The sequence below is a fragment of the Pinus tabuliformis genome, chromosome Q, assembly GCF_031772625.1.
Source record: "Pinus tabuliformis cultivar Carrire ecotype Pingquan chromosome Q, CPIR1, whole genome shotgun sequence".
Taxonomy (NCBI): domain Eukaryota; kingdom Viridiplantae; phylum Streptophyta; class Pinopsida; order Pinales; family Pinaceae; genus Pinus; species Pinus tabuliformis.
This window is the reverse complement of record NC_142296.1, coordinates 682,695,074-682,712,020: the sequence shown is the minus strand read 5'-3', so window position 1 is coordinate 682,712,020 and position 16,947 is coordinate 682,695,074.

Genomic DNA, 16,947 nt, shown 5'->3' with positions numbered 1-16,947 from the left:
GCTAATAGTACCTTAAGGACCATTGTCATTATTGGTGGTTTCTCTTGCGCTTGTTAATAGTGTACATCATTGACTGATAATCAAGTGACTTTCTGGTATGTTCAATGTCAACACATCTATTCACATGTTAGAATTTGTACTCTGATCAGGTCATGTTGGAGCGCAAGACCCTGGGCTCAGATTACGAAAGTCCATGTTGCAAAGTGAAGTGACATGGTTATGTTGATATACATGTCTCTTTCAAATGGATTGTTGTGACCATACCATGAGTTATCATATGTGGTCCTTCTCATTTTCGGATGGCTGCGACCATACCTTGGTTTCATTATGATCCTCTTTGACAGATGGCTGCGCCCATACCTGGATCCGTTTACATGATCATTCTCTGGATGGATATGTGCATGCCATGATTCATGTATCATTTGATAGAGTTCTCAGTTATGTATATGTATATGTACTTGCTTGCAAGTTTTCCGACAGCAGACTATGGTTCCCCACACTGATTTATAAAGTGTTTCATCCCTCACTCTAGTTCGACCTTCACGCTTTAGGGGGCATCTGTTACACAATATTTTGTCACTGTCCCTATACTCCCATTCCTTGATCCTGGAGGACCTCTACATTGAACCCTACATGCTTTCTCTTCATGAAGAAACTCCCATTGTGTCCCTCTTCATGAGCAGATCAATTCCCTTTTGCACCATTTCCCATTAAACTTCTATTTTTCCTAGTTTACAAGACCGACGCTAATGGCCCTTGTCCCCCTCGCGTCGATATGTGGGGATTAACACTGTCCCTAGCGCCGACTGGAGTGACTAAGCTTTGTTTCAGTTGCGCCGGTCCTCTTATGGAAAGTTTTTTAAATAAAGAGTCAAAGCTTCCAGCTCTAGAAGCTTCGTAATGGAAGTTTGGTAAATGGTTTGGCCGGATGGGGTCAAGGATGTCAGTTTGGGCTCCTGTCCCCTATAATGATGGAACTACCTCAAGGGACAATACCTTCTCCCATGAGAAAAGGATCCATCTCCCATCCATTCATCCTATATAAACCTCCCCTTTTCCCAAGCACAATCTAGTGTTAATGTTGGTGTGCTAGTGCTAATTAAGTTTGGAGTAAACAACAAGCTATTCATAGTCATAGCTCTCTAGTTGTGTGAGGGCGAAGTGTGATTTTTTTTGGAGTGAAGCCTAAAGGGAGGAGCGTTAAAAGTATCGTTGTTGAGGCCATCATGGAATGCTAGAAGAAGTGTGTGGGAACCTGGTCTTGTCAGAGGAGAACGACAACGTCAAGGGAATGGTTGTAATCTCTTCTTGATTCAATATATATGCAACTATCAATTGATTTCCTTCATGATTTGTCATCTTACATATTCATGGCTTAATGTTTCTTGACTTTTTAAGTAGGTTGAATTACAATTTGTCTATTATCACAGTTGTTGTTTGCTATTGTTTACTTGTTTCAGGTGTTTGAAGAAGGAAGCGAGAGATAGCTGGAGTGAGCAAGCAAGGACATTATTAAATGAGATAAGTGTACTAAGAAGTAGGCCCTCTTAATTGGTTCTAACCTAAGGAAATATTCCATAGAATGTATCAGTTGTGGCTAGACCCGTTATCAGGCTAGAGGAATTTGTTTGTGTCTGCACTTATAATTTTACTTCACCACAGTGCAGGAGGTACAAGAATCTCGGTTCAAGGTAGCAGAAACTTTTTCTCGGATCTATGAAACTTCGGGTAAGTATAGGACCTCAGATCCTCTTGGATGGGTACAGGAATCTGAACTTCGCATTACAGGAGGACACATCTCAGATACCCATGCAATTTCGTGTACAAGTTCAGTAAGTCTTCTCCTCGGTGGTGATAGTCTAGGATGCAAGGAAAGAACACTGTCACAATCTCATTATATATGTGATGATGAAGACCTCAGTGCTAATCATTGTCTCTGCATGTTTCTTATGAAGAAGGTGAAGATGATACATTGATCACTATCTCAACATAATTGTGATCCTACAATAATTCTCTCTCAACATACTACACATGACCTTGGCACAATTATCTTGATGAAGAGAAGGTCATGATGGAAATATCAGTGCATCGATGAAATCATGATGATGGTGTCAATGAATATTGCATCAATGATCTAGGTGAAGGAATAGAAATGATGCAACATTGATGCAATAAATGATGACCTCAATGGTGCAACAATGATGATGATCTCAACAGTGACAAAGAAGAGGATTGGTGTCTTTGTTTTGGAGTGGCTTCATAGGTCAAGGGTCATGATCTTGGTATTTGTCAATTGGAATCTCTATAAGAAGAATTTTGTGCGGGTTTTCCTCTCCAAGAGGGAGAGGTTTTGGCCTTGGCAGAAATCCAATATCGTGTGTTCTTGTCTCTTTGTTTTGGTAGCTATTTGATGAACTAACGAAGATACTCTCTAATAATAACAAGTGAATACTATGCTAAGTAGAAAAGTTAAATCACCTCACAAATAGTTATCAAGCTAAGAAGAATCACATTAATCCTACTTGCCCTAGATTTCAACATTAATTGTCTATTTCCTCACTCATTGCACCAAGGTAAATTTTAGAAGTACAATGGTGCACCCATTTAAGGTAATTCCCTAGTGCGTCTCAGTTTCAAGTGCACTGAGATGGGTAGAAAAAATAAAAAATTGAATTTCATTATCGCAATAACTTCCTTTTGAGCTTCTAATATATCTCACAAGCGATGATGATCACTCCATTTAGATAGCTACCCCATTTTGTAGTACCTTACAATGTTCCTTCCTTCGTTTGATAGCATTACCTGTCAATTCAAATCATTTTTTACTTTTGGAAAATGGTGTACATTTTATTTTTTTATCTATAGGGCACCCATGCCTCCCTAAGTGGGAGGAGACTAGGTAAATTGTTTGTTACCTCCTCATTTTCAATTTCACTAGCCTGAAATTTAAAATTAGGGTGGATTTTTTATTTTTATTTTTTTAACTTGAAAAAAAATTCTGTTCAAAACACTTCAACGTTCGGGTTTTCACCATAATCATTGACAATGAATCTTTTGAATGTACAATTCACACTACATTGGTGCATATGTAGGGGATTCCCCATGGATGGTCTATTACCAAACACAACACAATAACTTAGTTAGGCTTTCAATTGCAAAGCACAACACGTTATGCTAGACGAAGTATACAAAATCTACAATGTGTTATTGATAACATGAAACCTCACCAAAAATATCTTGTTGACATTACCACTAGTGCACCAAAAGACTTGGAGTAATACTACATAAACAATGCTTACCTTTTGACTAGATTCCCCATGGATAGGGTGCATGGTCTCTTTAAGGAACCACACAAATGTTGGCATTATGAGACAAGTGTTGTCCTTGATGGCAAATCACATAGATGACAAATCATAGTGCAGAAGGTTAGCAACAAGGAATTGATGATCAGACTACAAGTATGAAGAGAAAATACATATACGCAGGTTCATTGTGACCAAGCCGCGTATACACGCGGGTTAGACGTTACAAAGGCGCGTATGCGTATACACGCACTTTCATGCAAGGAAAAGGGTGTATATGTTGGAGATCTTACTTTTGGTCCATGGTAGTTAGTCCTCGGTATTTGAACCTATGGTTTTGGACCATGGTGTCTTGTCAGAAGTGTTGATCCCAAGTATTGGGCCCATGGTATTGATTTATTATGGTTTCAGACCGTGGTATTGAGCAAGGCCTAAGACTATAAAAGGAGAAGAAGATCATTAGGCAAATGTATCTGAAAAGTCTTGAATATCTGAGGAAGTATGAGATCCAGTATGTAGGTTATGGGTTGATGATGCATTGCTAAGGAGGGATCTCACCGGTGGATGGAGAACAAGATCTAAGGATATATCGGGATCAAATGGTTTGATATGAACTATCTCTATATGATTGATTATAGATCTGTATACTGACGCTTGTAATAATCTGAACTGGGTATAACTTAAGTTTAAAATTGTTGCAAGTCATGATTGAATATTTATAGATCTGTACGCAGGTTGGCTTTGGTATAAGCGCGTATGTATGCAGGTTGAGTTCATTGTAGTAGCGTACACCTTTTGAGCTAGGATATTTGAAGTTATAGGTGGTTCTGGTTGTTGAAGGGTTCTGATGACAGTTTAATGGTGTCAGTATTCTGCATATCTTAGTTAGTTGATTGTGTAGTGATGGATGAGAACTAATATGGATCAGGATCATAATGACTCATATTTATGTGATCTGATGGACTAGATCTGGGTGCTAACACATATATTATCCTTGTATATGTAATGATCTAGTTATGTCTGAAGTCAGGAAGTGTAGCGAAGTTATGAATAAGTGATTAATGACATATATGCTGGTTCATCTTGATGAAGTTGTGTATACATGCAGGTTCAACACTTCCAAGTAGCGTATGCAATCTGATGCATGATTTTGATGATACAGTTGGTTCTGATTGTTATTGCAGAGTTCTGTGTCTACTCTGTGTTCTGGTGAATGTGTTGTTGACAGGGTTTCAGTGATTCAGAAATTGATGATGCTAGTAGTGATTGTTTTAAGCTTCAATGATAGTTATGGGTCCAGTATGAAAATTTGATGAAATGTGGCCTTCATATTATAGTGTTGTGCTTCAGGAGTATCCAGTCTAAAAATGTATGAAACGTGGTACCCGGAGGAGAGAAGATTGTAGGCCGGCGCCTACATACTAGTATCTTAGCTAGTACAAGAGCAAAGGGGGTTGGAGCTCCCTTCCAGGAGAGTCTGGAGAACGAGAGAAGGTTGTAGCCTTCTGCAGGTTGTAGCCTGCGTGCTAGTAAAGGATTGCACCAGTACATTGTAAAAGAAGTTTCTTAATAAAGGAAGATAGAAACGAATTGTAGCAGGTGGTTTTCACCCACATTGGGTTTCCACGTTATATCGTGGTGTTCATGTGTGTTGCTTATGTGTGTTGATCTATCTGTTTTACTGCTACTGTTGACTGTTAATATGGCTAATAATGTTCTGATGCACCCATTGAAGATCACATAACTGAATCATGAGTTTAATGGTTATACGCTAGTTGCAATAGACACAGTGGCGTATATACGCGGGTATACTTAACTAAAGTAGCATATATGAATCTGAGTATGAAAATGATTTTTTTTTTATTGATTTAATAATACTGATGCACCTGCCTCTCAGTATTATTTCCAACAACAAACAATTTAGGTCTAGCTAATTTTTTTATATTATATATTTTATATTTTGCATTATGGTGCATTTTTCTATTAAGGAACTCTAATGCACTAAATAAAATGAAGCACCATTCTAATGGTGGTGCTTTGCGTATGATCTAGTGCACTATTAGTAAGGTGCATTATATTTTGAATAATTCACACACCGAATGCTTTTATTTGATGAATAATATTTGAATATTATATTACAAATTTATCATTGTGATGCATCCAAAGTGTGTATATTAGGATGCTCAAGGGCTTATGCATGATTAAACATAATGAACTGACTCCATTAGGTTCATAATTACAAAACATACACTTGTGCATTACATGGATCATAAAAAATCTATGGTGCATCATTGAGAATATAGTGCACTAGTTTAAACACCAAAGCTACTTGATTGACATTACCACTAGTTTGGCTTATATTGAAACCATTGGCGATGCATCATATAAATGTATATGAAACTCCACCCTGGTGCACATATAGGGATTCCAAAGGGACAATGCATTACCAAACATGATGTATCAACTTCTCGATGAGGTTTGTAATTTCAAAATACACCCTAATACACTACATGGAGTGCCAAAAATATACAATGAATTATTGAGAAATAATGCATTGGTTCAAACACCAAAATTATCTACTTAAGATTATTACCAATGTGAAAAAAGATATGGAGCATTTCTATAATAATAGTGCTTGTTTTCTAATGAGATGCCCCACAGATGGGGCACATGGTCTTTTTAAGCAACCACACACTAACAATTTAGGGCTAGCTTAAATACAATAATTTTTATATTTAAAATTTTACATATTGGTGCATTTTGTTATTATAAAATCCCTAGTTAACATGAAGTAATGTTCCAATGGTAGTGCTTCATGTTTGACCTGACACATTATTAGTGGGGTGCATTACGTTTTGAAAAATTCACCCATCAATTTTATTTATTTATTTGATTCACAATATTTGAATTTTAATTTAAAACTTTATCATTGTGGTGTGTTAAGTTAATATAATAGTACCAATGCATCACATATGATGGAGCACTCTAACTATACTAGTGTTCTGTGACAATTCTTGTTGACTAATATAGTGCACCATAACTGATGCATATTAACTATTTGAGGTGCATTAGTTATTTTACCACATATTTTTGCAAACATAAATTATTTTTAGTTTTTGATAAATGATGATGTTGTTTAACATCCACTAAGACCAATATGGTCTATCAGACCTTAAGAAAGTAAGAGATTAGTTGAGGTTTTTTAATATTTTATTTCTATAATCGAAAAAAAGGGAGAGAAACGTTCCTAGATCACTTTAGTTTTGTTTCTTTTGTAGTCCAAAGGATTTTCATTATATAAAAAAAGAATACATCACTGCCTCAAGTATCTCAAAATCCTTTCAGCTTCAATCCTACCAAATTTATTAGCCAGAAGACGATTACCCAAGCATACAAAAATAATATCGTACCATCTGAATAGCTAGAGTCAACAAGTCCAAATAAAATGAAAGACATTTAAAATCAAGATGCAACCTACTATCATCCAGTATCAGAAGAGTACATCGTAGTCAGATTTTCCAAAGTAGATCCAGGTGAGGTTGGCGGTTTGTATTCATAGTGGACATTTTTTTCCATATGGGAAATTCGCCCTTTAAAGCACTCCAACTTGGCAAAGTTTCTCCTCTAACCCCTCTACAATGCTTTTAGGTGGTCCAACATTCTCCATTGGTTTCTCTATAAATCACTCATGAATTCAATCATTTCATTTCTATCATCATGACAATCTCTATTGAGCCTATCTCAGAGACTACTCATCTGCTTCAATTTATTTTCAAGAAGGTCAAATAGGGGAGGGAGCTCCAAAGAACTAGGGGAGTGCACGTGAGCTAGGTCTACTACCTCCCCTTCAATGTCATCCCCCTCAAGATGATTTCTATGTTGGCCTCGTGGCCCTACACCTCGCCAAGCCTTGCCACACTGGCAATTCATGAGACTCTACTCATAAAATGCAGAAGGTCCAATTGCATGGGAAGGGCATGTAAACCTTAAACATAGGAAATCATCGAGTCACTGAGATTCTCCTCCAACAACCCAACTATACTGGCTATTTAGAAACATATAGACAATTCCCCACCCAAACTATAAAAAATCATGCAAAGGTCTTATATCCCCATCGAGTAGTAGATAAAAACCTCCAAGACGGAGTCTAGGTGCCTCTTAACCCCGAGCAAACCCACCTGTAGTTCCCAGACTCCCCAATCCTCTTGGATGTTCCAAGGGCCAACCAACATGCTAATACTCTGTTTTCTTAATCTGATGGCCCCTCAGACCACCACGAACAAAGCATAACATTATAAAAGGATGGCCCCCAGTTGTAGAGTGAAACACTAATACACCCCTACTCTCCAGACCAAATTGACAGGGGTTGAGGACCAAAAGCATCCCTCCCAAAGTAGACCTGAGGGGCACCAAAAGAAAAGGGCTCTACATTCACCACCCAGAAACAATACCAAATATTCTAGCTCAATGTAGGGTCAAGTCTGAGCCCTCTAGTAATGCATACATTACCAAAAACACTGGTAGGCCCACAAGATTGAAACACAAGAAATTTGGAGATACTTGTCAGATTTTCAAATGGTGCCATATTCTCTCCACTTGACCCGCAATTCCTCGTCCAACTACCTGTAGATTAAAGAGTTCCAAAAGTTCATGAACCTTTGTAGGCATCAGTATTCAAAGTCCAGGATCCTAGGGTGGGTTCAATTAGCCAACTACCTTCCACACTCTAGCTTGGAAACTAAATTCCAAATAGCCCCAGGTCTTTGTCTTAGATTTTCATAGCTCACTCAATATTTTTTTGAAGCCATCTAGTCCATGTGAACCAGAGCTCCTACACACCCACCATTCTCCCATTCCATATTTTTCACCACCCCAGGCCATGCAACATACCACTCATAAATACAATTCCCATGTACTACATGTGAGAGTTACTACACACGAATATGCATGGTAACTTTGTGCCACACAACACCTTCCAATACTCACCATTCTTGAGGTGACGTCAGGCTCCCTTCACATGTCTTCTATTCCCCTCATTAGACACCCCCATCGAGGATTATCTATCTTCCTCCAATATAATGCAAAGATGATTCATCCAACTATCACTCTGACATCCTTGCCATGGGGAAGAGATGTCCATGTCATATTCCCAACTGCCCTAGTTGACCAGTATATTTGCAACTCTATTCCCTGTTGTCCTTGAATTAGAGGTGATGACATAGGGGATGGACAATACCTTATTTTTTATTTGGGTCACCAATATATTTAGTCTCCAGATATTAACAACTTTAGTAACTGACACGCCATTTATTAAATTTTTCATTATCTCTATTAGTAGTTGGGAATCCCCATATAATTGCACTCTATTATAACCTTCCGTCATTGTTATTAATATGCCTCTTTCTGGAGTTTTGAATCCGACGACATTTTTACTTGTGTGCCCATGTGATATCCCCTAACTCAGAGTTTATATTGTAAATTTTTATATGGTTAGTGTGTTTATTTTCCTGAATTATAATAATTATTTGAAAACCGGTTTATTAGTGTTGTATCACTGATAAATATATAATGTAATTTTGTGCTATTATATCATTAATAAAAATAAAGAAATTTAGAAATTAATGTTGAAGCTACACCTGGATGAAAGAGATAAGGTTGCAATTTAATGTTGGGAGATGATTATGTTATGCAAGCAGCTCGCAGGAAAGATAGATCAATGACTTAAAAATTATCCTCTTTGAGTGGGAATCCTCCTTTACATTGCGAAAATGAACAATTCTTGGATGATACAAATGAAAAGACCTCCTTTATATATAGAGGTGTCTAAGGGGTCACAATATAATCAGATCCTACATAACAATAATAATACAAGGGCATAACAATAATAATAGTGGGCTTCTATGGGGCACAACAATAACAATATGAGGGTTACATCCGAACAACAATAACAATATGGGGGATACACTAGTATTATAAGGACCTAACATGCCCCTCTCCTTCAAGAAAGTGTTGTCCTCAACGCTTGAGTAGTTTTGGATGATTTTGTATAAAATTCTCATCCACCCATGTGGAATCTTCAGCGGGAAAGTTCTTCCACTTAATGAGATACTATGAAATTGATCGATTCCATAGCTGTCGGGTTCTTGTTTCTGTGACTGCTTTAGGCTCAAATATGGTTTTTCCTTCATTGTCAAGTTCTGGCAACACTGTTTGAACTGGAATATTGTCACCTATAGCCTTCTTTAAGCATGAAACATGGAAAACTGGGTGTACTCGGGAAGATGCAGACAAATCCAATTTGTATGCCACAGTATCAATCTTTTGCAACACCCTGTAAGGACCGTTGTAGTTGGGTGATAATTTATTATCCTTCTTAGCTTGCTTGAGAGACACTTGTTTGTATGGTTGTATTTGTAAAAATACCCAATCACCTACATAAAAAATTCTTTCACCGCGATGTTGATATGCATGTTGTTTCATTTGATACTGTGCGAGAGTATGGTTATCATTTAAGAGTTGGAGAACTTGTTGTTGATGCTCGATGTGATCTTCCACTGCTTGAACCTTAGAATTTTCTCTTAAAGATGATGTGATGGATGGTGGATGATATGCATAAATTGCCATAAATGGGGTCATTTTTTCTACAGTATGAAAGGAAGTGTTGTGCCACCATTCAACTAGATCCTCATGAGTTCTGAATGTTGTTTTCAGAATTTCTTCAATATTCATTCTAATTTGATGATATACCGAATGAAGATCCGGCTTGGTGAAGTAAATTTCTCCATGTAATTCATCCAACAATTCATCAATGACAGGAATGAGAAATTTATCTTTAATAGTGAGCTTGTTTATCTCCCTATAATCTACACACATACGCCATGATCCATCCTTCTTGTGCACCAATACTACCGGAGCAGAGAAATAACTTTGACTAGGTTGAATTATACCAACCTCCAACATTTCTGCAACCATAAACAAAGTTTCACTCTTTTGGGCATGATGATATCCGTAAAGCTTGATGTTTGGAGGAACACTTCATGGAATCAAGTGATTTACATGATCGTGATCAGGAATAGGTGGGAGGCCTTTGGGAGTCTCAAACACCTTGGAATGATTGTATAAGACTTTTTGGAGATTTGGAGAAATAAATGATTTCATTGTTTGAACCCCTAGTGAGTATAATTGTTCACTTACGCATCGTTGTTCTTTCTTTAGAAGCTTTGTCATGTCATTAGAGTTGACTATCTTTCTTGGTTTCCTTGTGATACCCCTTATTTCAACTTCTTTTCCTTCTCAAAAAAAATTCAAGAAAAGTTCTTGAAAATTGAAAGCTATCGTCCCCAATGATTGTAACCATTGGACTCCTAGTACAACATTAGCACCACCCATTGGAATGGAAAGCATTAGACTATTCAATGCATATTCCCCCATGGTTAGCTTGATATTATGGCACTTTACAGAGAAATTTATAATTCCTCTATTTGCAACCACCACTTGACACTCTGGTCCTAGATATAGGAAGAAATTCAATTCCTTGGCTATCTTACAATGAATAAAATTATGGGTACTACCCGAATCAATCAACACTATTACCTTTTTATTCTTGATATATCCTTCTATCTTAAGAGTTTAAGGAGTGGTAATTTTTGCCATTGCATTAAAAGATATGGTCAGGTTCATTTCTTCTTTCTCTGGGGTTGGTTCCTGGTGGATATCCTCCTCTTTTGATGTTTCTTGTTCCTTTTCTTCTTCCTCTTCAAAATCTATGCAAAATAATTTCTTCTCAACACACTTATGACCTTTAGTGTGTTTTCTATCACAACTGTAACAAATACCTTTTTCTCTTTTTTCTTCCAATTGTTGCGGCATCAACCTTGTAGGTTGTGGAAGACTAGGAGTAACAACACTTCCATCTTTATAGTTGTGAGTGGTAAAGTTCCTTGTTGCCATTATTTTGCTTTCAACTTTTCTTGCCACCTTGAATGCCTTCTCCAATGGATCAGGTTCCCAAAGGCGAACCTCATGTTGGATGATATCTTTTAAAGTCCCTATGAATACATCAATCCTATGATCCTCTGGAATATCGATTACCCTAATATTCAATTTTCGGAAGTCGCTCCGCCATTGAACACTTTTGTTTGAGATTGATCAATTGGCTAAAGAAGGTGTTTCTATTTGTTTCTTCATAATGTGCTATCGTTTCCTTCGTAAAAATTGACTAGGTGACAAGTGGTTTATGAGGACAAAGTCATCTACACTATACAAATTGATTGGGTTCTATATATAAAGATGCAATACATACCTTTTGTGAGGGTTGCACATCCTATAGATCAAAATATTGCTCCATCTGTAGTATCCAAGTTACCGGATCCTTTCCATCAAACTTCCTCATATCTATCTTTGGAATGTGGTGGTTCTTAAACTCCACGTTGGAGTCTTTAAAATCATAAATCATATTCCTTTTTTCCTCATCATGATTTTCATGGATTACCTTGTCACCCCTGAGAAGCCTTTCTTGTAGAAACTTTGTCAAACCTTCATTCAACCCCTCTATCTTGACATTCATCATTGCTTCCATGTCTGCTTTTAAACCATCATTCAAAACTCCCATGTCCCTTTTTATACCATCTATATTAGCATTCATCATGGCTTCCAATTCATTTTTTGTTACTTTTTGCGAGAGCAAAATTTGTTGCACATGGTTTCGTAAATTTGATATATCATGTTGCATTTCTTCCTCTTATTCATGCATCATAGAAGAGTTTTCTGGTTTCTTATTAGGCATATCCATTTTTTTGCTTCCAAGCATTTTGGAATAAACAATGATATCTATGCTTCACTATGCCCCTTAAATCACTTGAAACTGATTTTTCATACAAAATTTATGCAATTAAAAAGAAGGAATACACACATTTTTCTTGCTTTTAGGAGCTCGATATTTATTGACTGTAACTTTGTAATTTAAGATCGCCAAGGTTTGAAATTCCTTCTTTTGGTAGCCCTATGAGCCTTATTTCTAATTCCACAAGTCAGACCATAATTGGATTCTTCAAGGTAATATTATGTCAAATCTCCCACAATGGCCTGATTATGGACTAGTTTAGTAGAGCGAAATTGTATGTAGTGCCATGTATCATTGTTCCCTAATTAATCTTTAAAATTAATATAAAAGAAACTACAAACCATTCTATTTATGTTGCTTTTTACTAAATTCCAATATGATCCTTGAAGATAAAGTTATGAAGATCTTCCCTTGGTAACTTGTTCGAGACTAAATTTTGGATCATAAAAAAACCCAAACTTCCTTTGACCATATCTCAGAAACTATGGCAAACCAAGATCTGAAATTCTGGATTAAAGTTCACAAATATTTCAGCTCCATCTTGTTGCAATTTCAGCTTCTGAAACTTTGAGAAAAAAAGTTATAGAAAAAATTCCATGATGGCCTATTTGAAGTAGCAAAACCCTAGAATCCAAATCTCTGATACCAAATGTTATGCAACCAGCTCATAGAAAAGATAGATAAACGATTTAAAAATTATCCTCTTTGAGGGGGAAACCTCCTTTACATTACATAAATGAGCAATTCTTGGATGATACAAATGAAAATACCTCCTTTGTATATATAAGAGTCTAAGGGATCACAATATAATCAGAGCCTAAATAACAATAATAATGTAAGGGCACAACAATAACACTAGGGGGGATACACTATTATTATGGGGACCTAATAGATTACCCCTATTAGTTAAGTCTTGAGAATCTAGTCTAAATGATTAGATTATTAAAGATAATGAAGTTGGTTGATCAATAACTTACCTTAAAGACAAAACATTGTCTTTGAGAGTGGGGAAGTAGGGCTCATAAATGATCTAGTAACTACCTACCACATGTTGGATGAGGTGGAGGTAGTTACCAACTACCAACTACTTTGGTAAAGGGGTTTTTGTTTTGTCTTTTATTGGAGAGAAGTCATGCAATGGTAAACTAGGTGAGAGGCAAAAGGTGAGAAAACAAGTACAATAAAAAGAAATTGCAAACCCGAATTCTTGGGGGAAAGGAGTCAGGGTTGGGTGGAGTTGTTTAGCTCGAGTCTTAAATTCCAGAGTACAATTTTCAAGTTGATACCTTTATCACTTTGAATTATTAGTTATGGATTTATTAAGTTTGAATTGTATTTAATGTGCAAGTACAAGATTTAGAAATAATGATTTTACTTTGGCTATTTTGTGTAAAAAATACGTGCAGTGAAATTACAACATAGATGATAGAGAAAAAAGAGAAAAATGGAAATTTGAATTGTTTCCTAGAAATATAAATAAATATATACTTACATTTCTCAAATAAGTATGTTCTAGTTTTCAAAGGGAGAAGTATGAAAAATAAGTCATTAGGAAGTTAAGTTCCTTGTTTTTTTCTTTTATTAGTATGATGGGATATGTGTGTATGTGTAATCCTAAATATATAATTATAAATATTAAGGAGAATTCTAATTGAGAATATATAGCTAGGTAGTTTTTTTTTTTTTTTTTTTATTTTTTTTATTTTTTTATATAAAGTTTGTATGTAGTATACCGAAATTTCGAGACATTATGTGTTGATAAACCATAGAAAACATAGAGTTATCTATGAGGTTAATATGATTTGAAATGATGATAGTGAGGCTAGACAAAATAATAATTTATGTAGGAGGAAATTTTTAATGAAAGAGATTATAGCAATTATTATTATCTAAGTTTCTAGCTATGAAATTTGCTAAGTAAAATGGAAAACCTTAGAACAAGCTAAACTAGCGTACCAATACAAATAAAGGAACAAGTTTAGTAAATCTTTCAATTATGTAAAGAATATCTATGGTAGGTATGAATAATTCTATGACTAACATGTCAAGAGTAATCTATGACGGTTACAACATATATCTCATAACAAGTACATAAGTTTCTCTGCACAAAAGGTACAGATAGAGAAACATATAATTAATAAGAGTAAAACTTATATATAAGGAAAAATGATAATACATATTGATTTTGGTAACAGTAGACGAACTGCTAAAGCTGTAGTAACTGGTAAAAAGTGACCACAACTGAAAAATATTAATTTTATTGGGACATAGATATCCCTTCTAAATAGTTATAGACCAGGCATAAAATCCTATAAGATGAACGCTTCTTTCCAAGAAATATCTCCTAAGAAAATAACCTATTAATTAAACTACAAAAAATATTGGAACCTTGGTTTTCCAACTTCGATGAAACAGTGCTTCACATGCAGAGAAGTGAAGTGGCCAGGGTTTTCAGGATCATCTGACCTGGGAGAAGAAGTTGAATTTTCCATGATTGGTAGGAAGGCTCCAAATTATACCCTTGAATGAAAAACTTTCAAAATTATCTAGAGGATGTAATTATCTGTGAATATACACATTCTAATTACCTGTGAATATATATATATATATATATATATATATATATATATATATATATATATATATATATTATTGTAGGGTTAAAACCCTAAGCAAAAATTTAACAAGTTCTATATAAACAATGTTGTCAATCGAAAGATAATTATGACCAAGCCCTCGTAACCTTGTAATGATTGTGGTGGCAGTATATAATTACAAAGAACCCATGTAGAGTTATGGTTTTCAATTACGAAAACATGACTACATTAAAAAAATGATATAGGATAAGAGTGCACAAAAAGCTAGAAAGAAGAAATGGGAAAATGAACGAAATCCACCAGTACATAAAAAGAAGTTTTTTGGAAAATTGAATTCTTGCTAATCAAAATCCTCATAGGAAAAAAAAATCAAACACCCAGATAGTAAAATTACCAATAAGTATCTTACTACCTTGCCTTGGAAGGTTAGGGGTTAACCTGTGGCAAATTAACATGTAAAGGATGAACTAATGGAAAATAACAAAGGTAGTTCTTTTATAATACTTGAGAGAATATGGTTATGATGTAATTGTAGTGCCATTAGGTGCGTCAAAGCTAGTTAAAATTTGGCGAAATAAGCAAGCATGACAAAAACTGTAATCGAAAAGAAGCTCATTATTGAGTTAAGAAGATTGTCTATGATACTTGGAAACATGGAGAAACAAGTAGGTAAATTATTAAAAGAGAAATAAGTTACCATAATAATTAATAAATAACACCCTATGGAGCATAAATAAAAACCCTTGTAGAAATATTCCTTCAATCTTACCAAGAAAATAGGAAAGTAATGGTGCAAACCCTTGTTCACTTCCATAGAATGATAGAACAAGATTAATAAAAATCGGATCCCTTGATAGCAAAAGCATACTAAGGTCCAAGATTTAAGGCAAAAGCTAGTTGCAACGTGAATGAAGTGTTTTCCGAAGGGAAAAAGAATGAATGAATCCACAAGTTGACAAAAGGGACAGTCATTACAACAACGAAAAAACCCTAATCATTGTACATCGTAGATCCACCAAGAACTAATCTCAACGATTAGCTGTAGGGCTTGTTTGAGTCTTTGTGTCAAAATCAATGTTGCACGACTCGTACTCGTATAAGACTTGTCTCGTTATTGACTCGTTGACTCGTATAAGACGCGGGAACGACCCATATAAGACTCGTCTCATTATTGACTCGTCGACTCGTATAAGACGCAGGAACGACCCATATAAGACTCATCAAAATAGAAAAAAGTGTTAAAATATGGAAAATTTTAAGCATAAAAAAGAAACTAATGACAATTCCAATCCTTATAAGTGATAAAAACCACAATATATGCAATAATTCATAACATCATCTCATATCTATAAAAGTGCAACATAGCATATTCAATTTTTGTAAGAAAAACATTTAGATACTGAATAAGAAAATGACTCACGATTCCATAATTAAAATAAAAAATGTCAACAAGTTCAAAATTCAAATACATATGTCATAAATGATAAATGATTGTCTCATAAAAGTATTGAGTCTCATCACTCATGGACGACTACACCTACAATAAGTCCTCGTGGAGCTACTGCTAACATTAGAAGGCTAAAGCAATTATGAGGCGGGTGTATTTGGAGTCTCCATTTTAGATGGCAAACTAGAGGGATCCTCGATCTCTTCATCAAGCCAACTCAAATCATGGGACTCCTCCACAACCCAATCAGACTCTAAATCAATAGTATCCAATACAATTAGATTTGTATCCTTTGGTTGCACTTATTTTGTGAGCATTTGAAGGTTGTGGTAGATGAAAACCAACTTCTCCAACCTCTCATGATCCAACTTGCTTCTCTTTTTGTTGTGGGTGTGCTCAAACACTGACCAATTGCGCTCATAAGAAGAAGCACTGCAGGGTTGACTCAGAACTCTGATGGCGAATTCTTATAATTGTGGTGCTGCTGTGTGGTTGAGAAACTCAACCATAGGGCTAAAATTTTTTGCAAACTACCAAAAAAAAAAAAAAAAAAATTAATACAAAAAATTAGAAAAAGAAATTCATGGAAAACATTTAAACAAAGTTCATGAAGCCTACCTGAAGTTGGGTCTAATCTTATGAAGCCTCCTTTAGCCTCCTCCAAGAGCTCCTTCACTGTGCAATGGAGTCATTTAATACTCATAGAAATTAGCCAAACACTCAAATGACAAGTGAATGAAAAATTGAAGGGAGAGAGGT